The sequence below is a fragment of the Anthonomus grandis genome, chromosome 1, assembly GCF_022605725.1.
Source record: "Anthonomus grandis grandis chromosome 1, icAntGran1.3, whole genome shotgun sequence".
Classification (NCBI taxonomy): domain Eukaryota; kingdom Metazoa; phylum Arthropoda; class Insecta; order Coleoptera; family Curculionidae; genus Anthonomus; species Anthonomus grandis.
Window position 1 is genome coordinate 9,015,765 of NC_065546.1, and position 22,323 is coordinate 9,038,087.

General features: G+C 38.4%; 1 protein-coding gene across 1 annotated transcript in view; it reads right to left on the reverse strand.

The window, feature by feature from the left end:
* LOC126741622 (ryanodine receptor) overlaps window positions 1–22,323 on the reverse strand; it is a 249,779-nt gene that overhangs the window by 143,961 nt on the left and 83,495 nt on the right. The gene's annotated exons all lie outside the window — the stretch shown is intronic.

Here is a 22,323-nt window from a genome sequence, read left to right on the forward strand (position 1 = left end):
CATCGACTTGTTTACATCACCTAGATTACAAAAATACCGGGTTATAACAGGATTCGATCAGAAATAAGGGAATGAGAGCACTTTGAAAATTCGAAAATTGTCACTTTCTGACCTCGTTTTTGAGCCCAAAAATGGGCATCAAAAATGCGAGATCTCAGCTAATATGAGACCTACGACCTTGTGGATGGTCTCGTTGGATTCAGAAAGACGAAACTAAGACAAAACCGTTGGATTTTTCCAGATAGTGCCCATAGAAGCCGAGATATCGACCTCTAAAGTTAGGGATTTTTCATTTTTCGGGTATACCCCCCCGTATCGAATTTTTCACCAAAAATTGAATTTTTTCGAATTCGAACTAACTATACCAACGTCTTCATCGTGTCACCTAGATTACGAAAATACCGGGTTATAACAGGATTCGATCAGAAATAAGGGAATGAGAGCACTTTGAAAATTCGAAAATTGTCACTTTCTGACCTCATTTTTAAGCCCAAAAATGGGCATCAAAAATGCGAGATCTCAGCTAATATGAGACCTACGACCTTGTGGATGGTCTCGTTGGATTCAGAAAGACGAAACTAAGACAAAACCGTTGGATTTTTCCAGATAGAGCCCATAGAAGCCGAGATATCGACCTCTAAAGTTTAGGATTTTTCATTTTTCGGGTATACCCCCCCGTATCGAATTTTTCACCAAAAATTGAATTTTTTCGAATTCGAACTAACTATACCATCGACTTGTTTACATCACCTAGATTACAAAAATACCGGGTTATAACAGGATTCGATCAGAAATAAGGGAATGAGAGCACTTTGAAAATTCGAAAATTGTCACTTTCTGACCTCGTTTTTGAGCCTAAAAATGGGCATCAAAAATGCGAGATCTCAGCTAATATGAGACCTACGACCTTGTGGATGGTCTCGTTGGATTCAGAAAAATGAAACTAAGACAAAACCGTTTGATTTTTCTAGATAGTGCCCATAGAAGCCGAGATATCGACCTCCAAAGTTTGGGATTTTTCATTTTTCAGGTATATCCCCCCGTATCGAATTTTTCACCAAAAATTGAATTTTTTCGAATTCGAACTAACTATACCAACGTCTTCATCGTGTCACCTAGATTACGAAAATACCGGGTTATAACAGGATTCGATCAGAAATAAGGGAATGAGAGCACTTTGAAAATTCGAAAATTGTCACTTTCTGACCTCGTTTTTGAGCCTAAAAATGGGCATCAAAAATGCGAGATCTCAGCTAATATGAGACCTACGACCTTGTGGATGGTCTCGTTGGATTCAGAAAGACGAAACTAAGACAAAACCGTTGGATTTTTCCAGATAGTGCCCATAGAAGCCGAGATATCGACCTCCAAAGTTTGAGATTTTTCATTTTTCAGGTATACCCTCCCGTATCGAATTTTTCACCAAAAATTGAATTTTTTCGAATTCGAACTAACTATACCATCGACTTGTTTACATCACCTAGATTACGAAAATACCGGGTTATAACAGGATTCGATCAGAAATAAGGGAATGAGAGCACTTTGAAAATTCGAAAATTGTCACTTTCTAACCTCGTTTTTGAGCCTAAAAATGGGCATCAAAAATGCAAGATCTCAGCTAATATGCGACCTACGACCTTGTGGATGGTCTCGTTGGATTCAGAAAGACGAAACTAAGACAAAACCGTTGGATTTTTCCAGATAGAGCCCATAGAAGCCGAGATATCGACCTCTAAAGTTTAGGATTTTTCATTTTTCGGGTATACCCCCCCGTATCGAATTTTTCACCAAAAATTGAATTTTTTCGAATTCGAACTAACTATACCATCGACTTGTTTACATCACCTAGATTACAAAAATACCGGGTTATAACAGGATTCGATCAGAAATAAGGGAATGAGAGCACTTTGAAAATTCGAAAATTGTCACTTTCTGACCTCGTTTTTGAGCCCAAAAATGGGCATCAAAAATGCGAGATCTCAGCTAATATGAGACCTACGACCTTGTGGATGGTATCGTTGGATTCAGAAAGACGAAACTAAGACAAAACCGTTGGATTTTTCCAGATAGTACCCATAGAAGCCGAGATATCGACCTTAAACTAACTATACCAAAGTCTCCATCGTGTCACCTAGATTACGAAAATACCGGGTTATAACAGGATTTGATCAGAAATAAGGGAATGAGAGCACTTTGAAAATTCGAAAATTGTCACTTTCTGACCTCGTTTTTGAGCCCAAAAATGGGCATCAAAAATGCGAGATCTCAGCTAATATGAGACCTACGACCTTGTGGATGGTCTCGTTGGATTCAGAAAGACGAAACTAAGACAAAACCGTTGGATTTTTCCAGATAGTGCCCATAGAAGCCGAGATATCGACCTCCAAAGTTTGGGATTTTTCATTTTTCAGGTATACCCCCCCGTATCGAATTTTTCACCAAAAATTGAATTTTTTCGAATTCGAACTAACTATACCAACGTCTTCATCGTGTCACCTAGATTACGAAAATACCGGGTTATAACAGGATTCGATCAGAAATAAGGGAATGAGAGCACTTTGAAAATTCGAAAATTGTCACTTTCTAACCTCGTTTTTGAGCCTAAAAATGGGCATCAAAAATGCAAGATCTCAGCTAATATGCGACCTACGACCTTGTGGATGGTCTCGTTGGATTCAGAAAGACGAAACTAAGACAAAACCGTTGGATTTTTCCAGATAGAGCCCATAGAAGCCGAGATATCGACCTCTAAAGTTTAGGATTTTTCATTTTTCGGGTATACCCCCCCGTATCGAATTTTTCACCAAAAATTGAATTTTTTCGAATTCGAACTAACTATACCATCGACTTGTTTACATCACCTAGATTACAAAAATACCGGGTTATAACAGGATTCGATCAGAAATAAGGGAATGAGAGCACTTTGAAAATTCGAAAATTGTCACTTTCTGACCTCGATTTTGAGCCTAAAAATGGGCATCAAAAATGAGATGATCTAGCTAATATGAGACCTACGACCTTGTGGATGGTCTCGTTGGATTCAGAAAAATGAAACTAAGACAAAACCGTTTGATTTTTCAAGATAGTGCCCATAGAAGCCAAGATATCGACCTCCAAAGTTTGGAATTTTTAATTTTTTGGGTATACCCCCCCGTATCGAATTTTTCACCAAAAATTGAATTTTTTCGAATTCGAACTAACTATACCATCGACTTGTTTACATCACCTAGATTACAAAAATACCGGGTTATAACAGGATTCGATCAGAAATAAGGGAATGAGAGCACTTTGAAAATTCGAAAATTGTCACTTTTTGACCTCGTTTTTGAGCCTAAAAATGGGATCAAAAATGCAAGATCTCAGCTAATATGCGACCTACGACCTTGTGGATGGTCTCGTTGGATTCAGAAAGACAAAACTAAGACAAAACCGTTGGATTCTTCAAGATAGTGCCCATAGAAGCCGAGATATCGACCTCCAAAGTTTGGGATTTTTCATTTTTCGGGTATACCCCCCCGTATCGAATTTTTCACCAAAAATTGAATTTTTTCGAATTCGAACTAACTATACCAACGACTTGTTTACATCACCTAGATTACGAAAACACCGGGTTATAACAGGATTCGATCAGAAATAAGGGAATGAGAGCACTTTGAAAATTCGAAAATTGTCACTTTCTGACCTCGTTTTTGAGCCCAAAAATGGGTATACCCCCCCGTATCGAATTTTTCACCAAAAATTGAATTTTTTCGAATTCGAACTAACTATACCAACGTCTTCATCGTGTCACCTAGATTACGAAAACACCGGGTTATAATAGGATTCGATCAGAAATAAGGGAATGAGAGCACTTTGAAAATTCGAAAATTGTCACTTTCTGACCTCGTTTTTGAGCCTAAAAATGGGCATCAAAAATGCGAGATCTCAGCTAATATGAGACCTACGACCTTGTGGATGGTCTCGTTGGATTCAGAAAGACGAAACTAAGACAAAACCGTTGGATTCTTCAAGATAGTGCCCATAGAAGCCGAGATATCGACCTCCAAAGTTTGGAATTTTTAATTTTTTGGGTATACCCCCCCGTATCGAATTTTTTCGAATTCGAACTAACTATACCAACGTCTTCATCGTGTCACCTAGATTACGAAAATACCGGGTTATTACGGGATTCGATCAGAAATAAGGGAATGAGAGCACTTTGAAAATTCGAAAATTGTCACTTTCTGACCTCGTTTTTGAGCCTAAAAATGGGATCAAAAATGCAAGATCTCAGCTAATATGCGACCTACGACCTTGTGGATGGTCTCGTTGGATTCAGAAAGACAAAACTAAGACAAAACCGTTGGATTCTTCAAGATAGTGCCCATAGAAGCCGAGATATCGACCTCCAAAGTTTGGAATTTTTAATTTTTTGGGTATACCCCCCCGTATCGAATTTTTCACCAAAAATTGAATTTTTTCGAATTCGAACTAACTATACCAACGTCTTCATCGTGTCACCTAGATTACGAAAATACCGGGTTATAACAGGATTCGATCAGAAATAAGGGAATGAGAGCACTTTGAAAATTCGAAAATTGTCACTTTCTGACCTCATTTTTAAGCCCAAAAATGGGCATCAAAAATGCGAGATCTCAGCTAATATGAGACCTACGACCTTGTGGATGGTCTCGTTGGATTCAGAAAGACGAAACAAAGACAAAACCGTTGGATTTTTCCAGATAGAGCCCATAGAAGCCGAGATATCGACCTCTAAAGTTTAGGATTTTTCATTTTTCGGGTATACCCCCCCGTATCGAATTTTTCAGCAAAAATTGAATTTTTTCGAATTCGAACTAACTATACCATCGACTTGTTTACATCACCTAGATTACGAAAACACCGGGTTATAACAGGATTCGATCAGAAATAAGGGAATGAGAGCACTTTGAAAATTCGAAAATTGTCACTTTCTGACCTCGTTTTTGAGCCCAAAAATGGGCATCAAAAATGCGAGATCTCAGCTAATATGAGACCTACGACCTTGTGGATGGTCTCGTTGGATTCAGAAAGACGAAACTAAGACAAAACCGTTGGATTTTTCCAGATAGAGCCCATAGAAGCCGAGATATCGACCTCTAAAGTTTAGGATTTTTCATTTTTCGGGTATACCCCCCCGTATCGAATTTTTCACCAAAAATTGAATTTTTTCGAATTCGAACTAACTATACCATCGACTTGTTTACATCACCTAGATTACAAAAATACCGGGTTATAACAGGATTCGATCAGAAATAAGGGAATGAGAGCACTTTGAAAATTCGAAAATTGTCACTTTCTGACCTCGTTTTTGAGCCTAAAAATGGGCATCAAAAATGCGAGATCTCAGCTAATATGAGACCTACGACCTTGTGGATGGTCTCGTTGGATTCAGAAAAATGAAACTAAGACAAAACCGTTTGATTTTTCCAGATAGTGCCCATAGAAGCCGAGATATCGACCTCCAAAGTTTGGGATTTTTCATTTTTCAGGTATATCCCCCCGTATCGAATTTTTCACCAAAAATTGAATTTTTTCGAATTCGAACTAACTATACCAACGTCTTCATCGTGTCACCTAGATTACGAAAACACCGGGTTATAACAGGATTCGATCAGAAATAAGGGAATGAGAGCACTTTGAAAATTCGAAAATTGTCACTTTCTGACCTCGTTTTTGAGCCCAAAAATGGGCATCAAAAATGCGAGATCTCAGCTAATATGAGACCTACGACCTTGTGGATGGTCTCGTTGGATTCAGAAAGACGAAACTAAGACAAAACCGTTGGATTCTTCAAGATAGTGCCCATAGAAGCCGAGATATCGACCTCCAAAGTTTGGAATTTTTAATTTTTTGGGTATACCCCCCCGTATCGAATTTTTTCGAATTCGAACTAACTATACCAACGTCTTCATCGTGTCACCTAGATTACGAAAATACCGGGTTATTACGGGATTCGATCAGAAATAAGGGAATGAGAGCACTTTGAAAATTCGAAAATTGTCACTTTCTGACCTCGTTTTTGAGCCTAAAAATGGGATCAAAAATGCAAGATCTCAGCTAATATGCGACCTACGACCTTGTGGATGGTCTCGTTGGATTCAGAAAGACAAAACTAAGACAAAACCGTTGGATTCTTCAAGATAGTGCCCATAGAAGCCGAGATATCGACCTCCAAAGTTTGGAATTTTTAATTTTTTGGGTATACCCCCCCGTATCGAATTTTTCACCAAAAATTGAATTTTTTCGAATTCGAACTAACTATACCAACGTCTTCATCGTGTCACCTAGATTACGAAAATACCGGGTTATAACAGGATTCGATCAGAAATAAGGGAATGAGAGCACTTTGAAAATTCGAAAATTGTCACTTTCTGACCTCATTTTTAAGCCCAAAAATGGGCATCAAAAATGCGAGATCTCAGCTAATATGAGACCTACGACCTTGTGGATGGTCTCGTTGGATTCAGAAAGACGAAACTAAGACAAAACCGTTGGATTTTTCCAGATAGAGCCCATAGAAGCCGAGATATCGACCTCTAAAGTTTAGGATTTTTCATTTTTCGGGTATACCCCCCCGTATCGAATTTTTCAGCAAAAATTGAATTTTTTCGAATTCGAACTAACTATACCATCGACTTGTTTACATCACCTAGATTACGAAAACACCGGGTTATAACAGGATTCGATCAGAAATAAGGGAATGAGAGCACTTTGAAAATTCGAAAATTGTCACTTTCTGACCTCGTTTTTGAGCCCAAAAATGGGCATCAAAAATGCGAGATCTCAGCTAATATGAGACCTACGACCTTGTGGATGGTCTCGTTGGATTCAGAAAGACGAAACTAAGACAAAACCGTTGGATTTTTCCAGATAGAGCCCATGGAAGCCGAGATATCGACCTCTAAAGTTTAGGATTTTTCATTTTTCGGGTATACCCCCCCGTATCGAATTTTTCACCAAAAATTGAATTTTTTCGAATTCGAACTAACTATACCATCGACTTGTTTACATCACCTAGATTACAAAAATACCGGGTTATAACAGGATTCGATCAGAAATAAGGGAATGAGAGCACTTTGAAAATTCGAAAATTGTCACTTTCTGACCTCGTTTTTGAGCCTAAAAATGGGCATCAAAAATGCGAGATCTCAGCTAATATGAGACCTACGACCTTGTGGATGGTCTCGTTGGATTCAGAAAATGAAACTAAGACAAAACCGTTTGATTTTTCCAGATAGTGCCCATAGAAGCCGAGATATCGACCTCCAAAGTTTGGGATTTTTCATTTTTCAGGTATATCCCCCCGTATCGAATTTTTCACCAAAAATTGAATTTTTTCGAATTCGAACTAACTATACCAACGTCTTCATCGTGTCACCTAGATTACGAAAACACCGGGTTATAATAGGATTCGATCAGAAATAAGGGAATGAGAGCACTTTGAAAATTCGAAAATTGTCACTTTCTGACCTCGTTTTTGAGCCTAAAAATGGGCATCAAAAATGCGAGATCTCAGCTAATATGAGACCTACGACCTTGTGGATGGTCTCGTTGGATTCAGAAAGACGAAACTAAGACAAAACCGTTGGATTTTTCCAGATAGTGCCCATAGAAGCCGAGATATCGACCTCTAAAGTTTGGGATTTTTCATTTTTCGGGTATACCCCCCCGTATCGAATTTTTCAGCAAAAATTGAATTTTTTCGAATTCGAACTAACTATACCATCGACTTGTTTACATCACCTAGATTACGAAAACACCGGGTTATAACAGGATTCGATCAGAAATAAGGGAATGAGAGCACTTTGAAAATTCGAAAATTGTCACTTTCTGACCTCGTTTTTGAGCCCAAAAATGGGCATCAAAAATGCGAGATCTCAGCTAATATGAGACCTACGACCTTGTGGATGGTCTCGTTGGATTCAGAAAGACGAAACTAAGACAAAACCGTTGGATTTTTCCAGATAGTGCCCATAGAAGCCGAGATATCGACCTCTAAAGTTTGGGATTTTTCATTTTTCGGGTATACCCCCCCGTATCGAATTTTTCAGCAAAAATTGAATTTTTTCGAATTCGAACTAACTATACCATCGACTTGTTTACATCACCTAGATTACGAAAACACCGGGTTATAACAGGATTCGATCAGAAATAAGGGAATGAGAGCACTTTGAAAATTCGAAAATTGTCACTTTCTGACCTCGTTTTTGAGCCCAAAAATGGGTATACCCCCCCGTATCGAATTTTTCACCAAAATTGAATTTTTTCGAATTCGAACTAACTATACCAACGTCTTCATCGTGTCACCTAGATTACGAAAATACCGGGTTATAACAGGATTCGATCAGAAATAAGGGAATGAGAGCACTTTGAAAATTCGAAAATTGTCACTTTCTGACCTCATTTTTAAGCCCAAAAATGGGCATCAAAAATGCGAGATCTCAGCTAATATGAGACCTACGACCTTGTGGATGGTCTCGTTGGATTCAGAAAGACGAAACTAAGACAAAACCGTTGGATTTTTCCAGATAGAGCCCATAGAAGCCGAGATATCGACCTCTAAAGTTTAGGATTTTTCATTTTTCGGGTATACCCCCCCGTATCGAATTTTTCACCAAAAATTGAATTTTTTCGAATTCGAACTAACTATACCATCGACTTGTTTACATCACCTAGATTACGAAAACACCGGGTTATAACAGGATTCGATCAGAAATAAGGGAATGAGAGCACTTTGAAAATTCGAAAATTGTCACTTTCTGACCTCGTTTTTGAGCCCAAAAATGGGTATACCCCCCCGTATCGAATTTTTCACCAAAAATTGAATTTTTTCGAATTCGAACTAACTATACCAACGTCTTCATCGTGTCACCTAGATTACGAAAATACCGGGTTATAACAGGATTCGATCAGAAATAAGGGAATGAGAGCACTTTGAAAATTCGAAAATTGTCACTTTCTGACCTCATTTTTAAGCCCAAAAATGGGCATCAAAAATGCGAGATCTCAGCTAATATGAGACCTACGACCTTGTGGATGGTCTCGTTGGATTCAGAAAGACGAAACTAAGACAAAACCGTTGGATTTTTCCAGATAGAGCCCATAGAAGCCGAGATATCGACCTCTAAAGTTTAGGATTTTTCATTTTTCGGGTATACCCCCCCGTATCGAATTTTTCACCAAAAATTGAATTTTTTCGAATTCGAACTAACTATACCATCGACTTGTTTACATCACCTAGATTACAAAAATACCGGGTTATAACAGGATTCGATCAGAAATAAGGGAATGAGAGCACTTTGAAAATTCGAAAATTGTCACTTTCTGACCTCGTTTTTGAGCCTAAAAATGGGCATCAAAAATGCGAGATCTCAGCTAATATGAGACCTACGACCTTGTGGATGGTCTCGTTGGATTCAGAAAAATGAAACTAAGACAAAACCGTTTGATTTTTCCAGATAGTGCCCATAGAAGCCGAGATATCGACCTCCAAAGTTTGGGATTTTTCATTTTTCAGGTATATCCCCCCGTATCGAATTTTTCACCAAAAATTGAATTTTTTCGAATTCGAACTAACTATACCAACGTCTTCATCGTGTCACCTAGATTACGAAAACACCGGGTTATAATAGGATTCGATCAGAAATAAGGGAATGAGAGCACTTTGAAAATTCGAAAATTGTCACTTTCTGACCTCGTTTTTGAGCCTAAAAAAGGGCATCAAAAATGCGAGATCTCAGCTAATATGCGACCTACGACCTTGTGGATGGTCTCGTTGGATTCAGAAAGACAAAACTAAGACAAAACCGTTGGATTCTTCAAGATAGTGCCCATAGAAGCCGAGATATCGACCTCCAAAGTTTGGAATTTTTAATTTTTTGGGTATACCCCCCCGTATCGAATTTTTCACCAAAAATTGAATTTTTTCGAATTCGAACTAACTATACCAACGTCTTCATCGTGTCACCTAGATTACGAAAATACCGGGTTATTACGGGATTCGATCAGAAATAAGGAAATGAGAGCACTTTGAAAATTCGAAAATTGTCACTTTCTGACCTCGTTTTTCGTTTTTGAGCCTAAAAATGGGATCAAAAATGCAAGATCTCAGCTAATATGCGACCTACGACCTTGTGGATGGTCTCGTTGGATTCAGAAAGACAAAACTAAGACAAAACCGTTGGATTCTTCAAGATAGTGCCCATAGAAGCCGAGATATCGACCTCCAAAGTTTGGAATTTTTAATTTTTTGGGTATACCCCCCCGTATCGAATTTTTCACCAAAAATTGAATTTTTTCGAATTCGAACTAACTATACCATCGACTTGTTTACATCACCTAGATTACAAAAATACCGGGTTATAACAGGATTCGATCAGAAATAAGGGAATGAGAGCACTTTGAAAATTCGAAAATTGTCACTTTCTGACCTCGTTTTTGAGCCTAAAAATGGGCATCAAAAATGCAAGATCTCAGCTAATATGAGACCTACGACCTTGTGGATGGTCTCGTTGGATTCAGAAAAATGAAACTAAGACAAAACCGTTGGATTTTTCCAGATAGTGCCCATAGAAGCCGAGATATCGACCTCTAAAGTTTGGGATTTTTCATTTTTCGGGTATACCCCCCCGTATCGAATTTTTCAGCAAAAATTGAATTTTTTCGAATTCGAACTAACTATACCATCGACTTGTTTACATCACCTAGATTACAAAAATACCGGGTTATAACAGGATTCGATCAGAAATAAGGGAATGAGAGCACTTTGAAAATTCGAAAATTGTCACTTTCTGACCTCGTTTTTGAGCCCAAAAATGGGCATCAAAAATGCGAGATCTCAGCTAATATGAGACCTACGACCTTGTGGATGGTCTCGTTGGATTCAGAAAGACGAAACTAAGACAAAACCGTTGGATTTTTTCAGATAGTGCCCATAGAAGCCGAGATATCGACCTCTAAAGTTAGGGATTTTTCATTTTTCGGGTATACCCCCCCGTATCGAATTTTTCACCAAAAATTGAATTTTTTCGAATTCGAACTAACTATACCATCGACTTGTTTACATCACCTAGATTACAAAAATACCGGGTTATAACAGGATTCGATCAGAAATAAGGGAATGAGAGCACTTTGAAAATTCGAAAATTGTCACTTTCTGACCTCGTTTTTGAGCCTAAAAATGGGCATCAAAAATGCAAGATCTCAGCTAATATGAGACCTACGACCTTGTGGATGGTCTCGTTGGATTCAGAAAAATGAAACTAAGACAAAACCGTTGGATTTTTTCAGATAGTGCCCATAGAAGCCGAGATATCGACCTCTAAAGTTTGGGATTTTTCATTTTTCGGGTATACCCCCCCGTATCGAATTTTTCACCAAAAATTGAATTTTTTCGAATTCGAACTAACTATACCAACGTCTTCATCGTGTCACCTAGATTACGAAAATACCGGGTTATAACAGGATTCGATCAGAAATAAGGGAATGAGAGCACTTTGAAAATTCGAAAATTGTCACTTTCTGACCTCGTTTTTGAGCCTAAAAATGGGCATCAAAAATGCGAGATCTCAGCTAATATGAGACCTACGACCTTGTGGATGGTCTCGTTGGATTCAGAAAAATGAAACTAAGACAAAACCGTTTGATTTTTCCAGATAGTGCCCATAGAAGCCGAGATATCGACCTCCAAAGTTTGGGATTTTTCATTTTTCAGGTATACCCCCCCGTATCGAATTTTTCACCAAAAATTGAATTTTTTCGAATTCGAACTAACTATACCAACGTCTTCATCGTGTCACCTAGATTACGAAAACACCGGGTTATAATAGGATTCGATCAGAAATAAGGGAATGAGAGCACTTTGAAAATTCGAAAATTGTCACTTTCTGACCTCGTTTTTGAGCCTAAAAAAGGGCATCAAAAATGCGAGATCTCAGCTAATATGCGACCTACGACCTTGTGGATGGTCTCGTTGGATTCAGAAAGACAAAACTAAGACAAAACCGTTGGATTCTTCAAGATAGTGCCCATAGAAGCCGAGATATCGACCTCCAAAGTTTGGAATTTTTAATTTTTTGGGTATACCCCCCCGTATCGAATTTTTCACCAAAAATTGAATTTTTTCGAATTCGAACTAACTATACCAACGTCTTCATCGTGTCACCTAGATTACGAAAATACCGGGTTATTACGGGATTCGATCAGAAATAAGGAAATGAGAGCACTTTGAAAATTCGAAAATTGTCACTTTCTGACCTCGTTTTTGAGCCTAAAAATGGGATCAAAAATGCAAGATCTCAGCTAATATGCGACCTACGACCTTGTGGATGGTCTCGTTGGATTCAGAAAGACAAAACTAAGACAAAACCGTTGGATTCTTCAAGATAGTGCCCATAGAAGCCGAGATATCGACCTCCAAAGTTTGGAATTTTTAATTTTTTGGGTATACCCCCCCGTATCGAATTTTTCACCAAAAATTGAATTTTTTCGAATTCGAACTAACTATACCATCGACTTGTTTACATCACCTAGATTACAAAAATACCGGGTTATAACAGGATTCGATCAGAAATAAGGGAATGAGAGCACTTTGAAAATTCGAAAATTGTCACTTTCTGACCTCGTTTTTGAGCCTAAAAATGGGCATCAAAAATGCGAGATCTCAGCTAATATGAGACCTACGACCTTGTGGATGGTCTCGTTGGATTCAGAAAAATGAAACTAAGACAAAACCGTTGGATTTTTCCAGATAGTGCCCATAGAAGCCGAGATATCGACCTCTAAAGTTTAGGATTTTTCATTTTTCGGGTATACCCCCCCGTATCGAATTTTTCACCAAAAATTGAATTTTTTCGAATTCGAACTAACTATACCATCGACTTGTTTACATCACCTAGATTACAAAAATACCGGGTTATAACAGGATTCGATCAGAAATAAGGGAATGAGAGCACTTTGAAAATTCGAAAATTGTCACTTTCTGACCTCGTTTTTGAGCCCAAAAATGGGCATCAAAAATGCGAGATCTCAGCTAATATGAGACCTACGACCTTGTGGATGGTATCGTTGGATTCAGAAAGACGAAACTAAGACAAAACCGTTGGATTTTTCCAGATAGTACCCATAGAAGCCGAGATATCGACCTTAAACTAACTATACCAAAGTCTCCATCGTGTCACCTAGATTACGAAAATACCGGGTTATAACAGGATTTGATCAGAAATAAGGGAATGAGAGCACTTTGAAAATTCGAAAATTGTCACTTTCTGACCTCGTTTTTGAGCCCAAAAATGGGCATCAAAAATGCGAGATCTCAGCTAATATGAGACCTACGACCTTGTGGATGGTCTCGTTGGATTCAGAAAGACGAAACTAAGACAAAACCGTTGGATTTTTCCAGATAGTGCCCATAGAAGCCGAGATATCGACCTCCAAAGTTTGGGATTTTTCATTTTTCAGGTATACCCCCCCGTATCGAATTTTTCACCAAAAATTGAATTTTTTCGAATTCGAACTAACTATACCAACGTCTTCATCGTGTCACCTAGATTACGAAAATACCGGGTTATAACAGGATTCGATCAGAAATAAGGGAATGAGAGCACTTTGAAAATTCGAAAATTGTCACTTTCTGACCTCGTTTTTGAGCCTAAAAATGGGCATCAAAAATGCGAGATCTCAGCTAATATGAGACCTACGACCTTGTGGATGGTCTCGTTGGATTCAGAAAGACGAAACTAAGACAAAACCGTTGGATTTTTCCAGATAGTGCCCATAGAAGCCGAGATATCGACCTCCAAAGTTTGAGATTTTTCATTTTTCAGGTATACCCTCCCGTATCGAATTTTTCACCAAAAATTGAATTTTTTCGAATTCGAACTAACTATACCATCGACTTGTTTACATCACCTAGATTACGAAAATACCGGGTTATAACAGGATTCGATCAGAAATAAGGGAATGAGAGCACTTTGAAAATTCGAAAATTGTCACTTTCTAACCTCGTTTTTGAGCCTAAAAATGGGCATCAAAAATGCAAGATCTCAGCTAATATGCGACCTACGACCTTGTGGATGGTCTCGTTGGATTCAGAAAGACGAAACTAAGACAAAACCGTTGGATTTTTCCAGATAGAGCCCATAGAAGCCGAGATATCGACCTCTAAAGTTTAGGATTTTTCATTTTTCGGGTATACCCCCCCGTATCGAATTTTTCACCAAAAATTGAATTTTTTCGAATTCGAACTAACTATACCATCGACTTGTTTACATCACCTAGATTACAAAAATACCGGGTTATAACAGGATTCGATCAGAAATAAGGGAATGAGAGCACTTTGAAAATTCGAAAATTGTCACTTTCTGACCTCGTTTTTGAGCCTAAAAATGGGCATCAAAAATGCGAGATCTCAGCTAATATGAGACCTACGACCTTGTGGATGGTCTCGTTGGATTCAGAAAAATGAAACTAAGACAAAACCGTTTGATTTTTCCAGATAGTGCCCATAGAAGCCGAGATATCGACCTCCAAAGTTTGGGATTTTTCATTTTTCAGGTATATCCCCCCGTATCGAATTTTTCACCAAAAATTGAATTTTTTCGAATTCGAACTAACTATACCAACGTCTTCATCGTGTCACCTAGATTACGAAAACACCGGGTTATAACAGGATTCGATCAGAAATAAGGGAATGAGAGCACTTTGAAAATTCGAAAATTGTCACTTTCTGACCTCGTTTTTGAGCCCAAAAATGGGCATCAAAAATGCGAGATCTCAGCTAATATGAGACCTACGACCTTGTGGATGGTCTCGTTGGATTCAGAAAGACGAAACTAAGACAAAACCGTTGGATTCTTCAAGATAGTGCCCATAGAAGCCGAGATATCGACCTCCAAAGTTTGGAATTTTTAATTTTTTGGGTATACCCCCCCGTATCGAATTTTTTCGAATTCGAACTAACTATACCAACGTCTTCATCGTGTCACCTAGATTACGAAAATACCGGGTTATTACGGGATTCGATCAGAAATAAGGGAATGAGAGCACTTTGAAAATTCGAAAATTGTCACTTTCTGACCTCGTTTTTGAGCCTAAAAATGGGATCAAAAATGCAAGATCTCAGCTAATATGCGACCTACGACCTTGTGGATGGTCTCGTTGGATTCAGAAAGACGAAACTAAGACAAAACCGTTGGATTTTTCCAGATAGTGCCCATAGAAGCCGAGATATCGACCTCCAAAGTTTGAGATTTTTCATTTTTCAGGTATACCCTCCCGTATCGAATTTTTCACCAAAAATTGAATTTTTTCGAATTCGAACTAACTATACCATCGACTTGTTTACATCACCTAGATTACGAAAATACCGGGTTATAACAGGATTCGATCAGAAATAAGGGAATGAGAGCACTTTGAAAATTCGAAAATTGTCACTTTCTAACCTCGTTTTTGAGCCTAAAAATGGGCATCAAAAATGCAAGATCTCAGCTAATATGCGACCTACGACCTTGTGGATGGTCTCGTTGGATTCAGAAAGACGAAACTAAGACAAAACCGTTGGATTTTTCCAGATAGAGCCCATAGAAGCCGAGATATCGACCTCTAAAGTTTAGGATTTTTCATTTTTCGGGTATACCCCCCCGTATCGAATTTTTCACCAAAAATTGAATTTTTTCGAATTCGAACTAACTATACCATCGACTTGTTTACATCACCTAGATTACAAAAATACCGGGTTATAACAGGATTCGATCAGAAATAAGGGAATGAGAGCACTTTGAAAATTCGAAAATTGTCACTTTCTGACCTCGTTTTTGAGCCTAAAAATGGGCATCAAAAATGCGAGATCTCAGCTAATATGAGACCTACGACCTTGTGGATGGTCTCGTTGGATTCAGAAAAATGAAACTAAGACAAAACCGTTTGATTTTTCCAGATAGTGCCCATAGAAGCCGAGATATCGACCTCCAAAGTTTGGGATTTTTCATTTTTCAGGTATATCCCCCCGTATCGAATTTTTCACCAAAAATTGAATTTTTTCGAATTCGAACTAACTATACCAACGTCTTCATCGTGTCACCTAGATTACGAAAACACCGGGTTATAACAGGATTCGATCAGAAATAAGGGAATGAGAGCACTTTGAAAATTCGAAAATTGTCACTTTCTGACCTCGTTTTTGAGCCCAAAAATGGGCATCAAAAATGCGAGATCTCAGCTAATATGAGACCTACGACCTTGTGGATGGTCTCGTTGGATTCAGAAAGACGAAACTAAGACAAAACCGTTGGATTCTTCAAGATAGTGCCCATAGAAGCCGAGATATCGACCTCCAAAGTTTGGAATTTTTAATTTTTTGGGTATACCCCCCCGTATCGAATTTTTTCGAATTCGAACTAACTATACCAACGTCTTCATCGTGTCACCTAGATTACGAAAATACCGGGTTATTACGGGATTCGATCAGAAATAAGGGAATGAGAGCACTTTGAAAATTCGAAAATTGTCACTTTCTGACCTCGTTTTTGAGCCTAAAAATGGGATCAAAAATGCAAGATCTCAGCTAATATGCGACCTACGACCTTGTGGATGGTCTCGTTGGATTCAGAAAGACAAAACTAAGACAAAACCGTTGGATTCTTCAAGATAGTGCCCATAGAAGCCGAGATATCGACCTCCAAAGTTTGGAATTTTTAATTTTTTGGGTATACCCCCCCGTATCGAATTTTTCACCAAAAATTGAATTTTTTCGAATTCGAACTAACTATACCAACGTCTTCATCGTGTCACCTAGATTACGAAAATACCGGGTTATAACAGGATTCGATCAGAAATAAGGGAATGAGAGCACTTTGAAAATTCGAAAATTGTCACTTTCTGACCTCATTTTTAAGCCCAAAAATGGGCATCAAAAATGCGAGATCTCAGCTAATATGAGACCTACGACCTTGTGGATGGTCTCGTTGGATTCAGAAAGACGAAACTAAGACAAAACCGTTGGATTTTTCCAGATAGAGCCCATAGAAGCCGAGATATCGACCTCTAAAGTTTAGGATTTTTCATTTTTCGGGTATACCCCCCCGTATCGAATTTTTCAGCAAAAATTGAATTTTTTCGAATTCGAACTAACTATACCATCGACTTGTTTACATCACCTAGATTACGAAAACACCGGGTTATAACAGGATTCGATCAGAAATAAGGGAATGAGAGCACTTTGAAAATTCGAAAATTGTCACTTTCTGACCTCGTTTTTGAGCCCAAAAATGGGCATCAAAAATGCGAGATCTCAGCTAATATGAGACCTACGACCTTGTGGATGGTCTCGTTGGATTCAGAAAGACGAAACTAAGACAAAACCGTTGGATTTTTCCAGATAGAGCCCATGGAAGCCGAGATATCGACCTCTAAAGTTTAGGATTTTTCATTTTTCGGGTATACCCCCCCGTATCGAATTTTTCACCAAAAATTGAATTTTTTCGAATTCGAACTAACTATACCATCGACTTGTTTACATCACCTAGATTACAAAAATACCGGGTTATAACAGGATTCGATCAGAAATAAGGGAATGAGAGCACTTTGAAAATTCGAAAATTGTCACTTTCTGACCTCGTTTTTGAGCCTAAAAATGGGCATCAAAAATGCGAGATCTCAGCTAATATGAGACCTACGACCTTGTGGATGGTCTCGTTGGATTCAGAAAAATGAAACTAAGACAAAACCGTTTGATTTTTCCAGATAGTGCCCATAGAAGCCGAGATATCGACCTCCAAAGTTTGGGATTTTTCATTTTTCAGGTATATCCCCCCGTATCGAATTTTTCACCAAAAATTGAATTTTTTCGAATTCGAACTAACTATACCAACGTCTTCATCGTGTCACCTAGATTACGAAAACACCGGGTTATAATAGGATTCGATCAGAAATAAGGGAATGAGAGCACTTTGAAAATTCGAAAATTGTCACTTTCTGACCTCGTTTTTGAGCCTAAAAATGGGCATCAAAAATGCGAGATCTCAGCTAATATGAGACCTACGACCTTGTGGATGGTCTCGTTGGATTCAGAAAGACGAAACTAAGACAAAACCGTTGGATTTTTCCAGATAGTGCCCATAGAAGCCGAGATATCGACCTCTAAAGTTTGGGATTTTTCATTTTTCGGGTATACCCCCCCGTATCGAATTTTTCAGCAAAAATTGAATTTTTTCGAATTCGAACTAACTATACCATCGACTTGTTTACATCACCTAGATTACGAAAACACCGGGTTATAACAGGATTCGATCAGAAATAAGGGAATGAGAGCACTTTGAAAATTCGAAAATTGTCACTTTCTGACCTCGTTTTTGAGCCCAAAAATGGGCATCAAAAATGCGAGATCTCAGCTAATATGAGACCTACGACCTTGTGGATGGTCTCGTTGGATTCAGAAAGACGAAACTAAGACAAAACCGTTGGATTTTTCCAGATAGTGCCCATAGAAGCCGAGATATCGACCTCTAAAGTTTGGGATTTTTCATTTTTCGGGTATACCCCCCCGTATCGAATTTTTCAGCAAAAATTGAATTTTTTCGAATTCGAACTAACTATACCATCGACTTGTTTACATCACCTAGATTACGAAAACACCGGGTTATAACAGGATTCGATCAGAAATAAGGGAATGAGAGCACTTTGAAAATTCGAAAATTGTCACTTTCTGACCTCGTTTTTGAGCCCAAAAATGGGTATACCCCCCCGTATCGAATTTTTCACCAAAAATTGAATTTTTTCGAATTCGAACTAACTATACCAACGTCTTCATCGTGTCACCTAGATTACGAAAATACCGGGTTATAACAGGATTCGATCAGAAATAAGGGAATGAGAGCACTTTGAAAATTCGAAAATTGTCACTTTCTGACCTCATTTTTAAGCCCAAAAATGGGCATCAAAAATGCGAGATCTCAGCTAATATGAGACCTACGACCTTGTGGATGGTCTCGTTGGATTCAGAAAGACGAAACTAAGACAAAACCGTTGGATTTTTCCAGATAGAGCCCATAGAAGCCGAGATATCGACCTCTAAAGTTTAGGATTTTTCATTTTTCGGGTATACCCCCCCGTATCGAATTTTTCACCAAAAATTGAATTTTTTCGAATTCGAACTAACTATACCATCGACTTGTTTACATCACCTAGATTACAAAAATACCGGGTTATAACAGGATTCGATCAGAAATAAGGGAATGAGAGCACTTTGAAAATTCGAAAATTGTCACTTTCTGACCTCGTTTTTGAGCCTAAAAATGGGCATCAAAAATGCGAGATCTCAGCTAATATGAGACCTACGACCTTGTGGATGGTCTCGTTGGATTCAGAAAAATGAAACTAAGACAAAACCGTTTGATTTTTCCAGATAGTGCCCATAGAAGCCGAGATATCGACCTCCAAAGTTTGGGATTTTTCATTTTTCAGGTATATCCCCCCGTATCGAATTTTTCACCAAAAATTGAATTTTTTCGAATTCGAACTAACTATACCAACGTCTTCATCGTGTCACCTAGATTACGAAAACACCGGGTTATAATAGGATTCGATCAGAAATAAGGGAATGAGAGCACTTTGAAAATTCGAAAATTGTCACTTTCTGACCTCGTTTTTGAGCCTAAAAAAGGGCATCAAAAATGCGAGATCTCAGCTAATATGCGACCTACGACCTTGTGGATGGTCTCGTTGGATTCAGAAAGACAAAACTAAGACAAAACCGTTGGATTCTTCAAGATAGTGCCCATAGAAGCCGAGATATCGACCTCCAAAGTTTGGAATTTTTAATTTTTTGGGTATACCCCCCCGTATCGAATTTTTCACCAAAAATTGAATTTTTTCGAATTCGAACTAACTATACCAACGTCTTCATCGTGTCACCTAGATTACGAAAATACCGGGTTATAACAGGATTCGATCAGAAATAAGGGAATGAGAGCACTTTGAAAATTCGAAAATTGTCACTTTCTGACCTCATTTTTAAGCCCAAAAATGGGCATCAAAAATGCGAGATCTCAGCTAATATGAGACCTACGACCTTGTGGATGGTCTCGTTGGATTCAGAAAGACGAAACTAAGACAAAACCGTTGGATTTTTCCAGATAGAGCCCATAGAAGCCGAGATATCGACCTCTAAAGTTTAGGATTTTTCATTTTTCGGGTATACCCCCCCGTATCGAATTTTTCAGCAAAAATTGAATTTTTTCGAATTCGAACTAACTATACCATCGACTTGTTTACATCACCTAGATTACGAAAACACCGGGTTATAACAGGATTCGATCAGAAATAAGGGAATGAGAGCACTTTGAAAATTCGAAAATTGTCACTTTCTGACCTCGTTTTTGAGCCCAAAAATGGGCATCAAAAATGCGAGATCTCAGCTAATATGAGACCTACGACCTTGTGGATGGTCTCGTTGGATTCAGAAAGACGAAACTAAGACAAAACCGTTGGATTTTTCCAGATAGAGCCCATGGAAGCCGAGATATCGACCTCTAAAGTTTAGGATTTTTCATTTTTCGGGTATACCCCCCCGTATCGAATTTTTCACCAAAAATTGAATTTTTTCGAATTCGAACTAACTATACCATCGACTTGTTTACATCACCTAGATTACAAAAATACCGGGTTATAACAGGATTCGATCAGAAATAAGGGAATGAGAGCACTTTGAAAATTCGAAAATTGTCACTTTCTGACCTCGTTTTTGAGCCTAAAAATGGGCATCAAAAATGCGAGATCTCAGCTAATATGAGACCTACGACCTTGTGGATGGTCTCGTTGGATTCAGAAAAATGAAACTAAGACAAAACCGTTTGATTTTTCCAGATAGTGCCCATAGAAGCCGAGATATCGACCTCCAAAGTTTGGGATTTTTCATTTTTCAGGTATATCCCCCCGTATCGAATTTTTCACCAAAAATTGAATTTTTTCGAATTCGAACTAACTATACCAACGTCTTCATCGTGTCACCTAGATTACGAAAACACCGGGTTATAATAGGATTCGATCAGAAATAAGGGAATGAGAGCACTTTGAAAATTCGAAAATTGTCACTTTCTGACCTCGTTTTTGAGCCTAAAAATGGGCATCAAAAATGCGAGATCTCAGCTAATATGAGACCTACGACCTTGTGGATGGTCTCGTTGGATTCAGAAAGACGAAACTAAGACAAAACCGTTGGATTTTTCCAGATAGTGCCCATAGAAGCCGAGATATCGACCTCTAAAGTTTGGGATTTTTCATTTTTCGGGTATACCCCCCCGTATCGAATTTTTCAGCAAAAATTGAATTTTTTCGAATTCGAACTAACTATACCATCGACTTGTTTACATCACCTAGATTACGAAAACACCGGGTTATAACAGGATTCGATCAGAAATAAGGGAATGAGAGCACTTTGAAAATTCGAAAATTGTCACTTTCTGACCTCGTTTTTGAGCCCAAAAATGGGCATCAAAAATGCGAGATCTCAGCTAATATGAGACCTACGACCTTGTGGATGGTCTCGTTGGATTCAGAAAGACGAAACTAAGACAAAACCGTTGGATTTTTCCAGATAGTGCCCATAGAAGCCGAGATATCGACCTCTAAAGTTTGGGATTTTTCATTTTTCGGGTATACCCCCCCGTATCGAATTTTTCAGCAAAAATTGAATTTTTTCGAATTCGAACTAACTATACCATCGACTTGTTTACATCACCTAGATTACGAAAACACCGGGTTATAACAGGATTCGATCAGAAATAAGGGAATGAGAGCACTTTGAAAATTCGAAAATTGTCACTTTCTGACCTCGTTTTTGAGCCCAAAAATGGGTATACCCCCCCGTATCGAATTTTTCACCAAAAATTGAATTTTTTCGAATTCGAACTAACTATACCAACGTCTTCATCGTGTCACCTAGATTACGAAAATACCGGGTTATAACAGGATTCGATCAGAAATAAGGGAATGAGAGCACTTTGAAAATTCGAAAATTGTCACTTTCTGACCTCATTTTTAAGCCCAAAAATGGGCATCAAAAATGCGAGATCTCAGCTAATATGAGACCTACGACCTTGTGGATGGTCTCGTTGGATTCAGAAAGACGAAACTAAGACAAAACCGTTGGATTTTTCCAGATAGAGCCCATAGAAGCCGAGATATCGACCTCTAAAGTTTAGGATTTTTCATTTTTCGGGTATACCCCCCCGTATCGAATTTTTCACCAAAAATTGAATTTTTTCGAATTCGAACTAACTATACCATCGACTTGTTTACATCACCTAG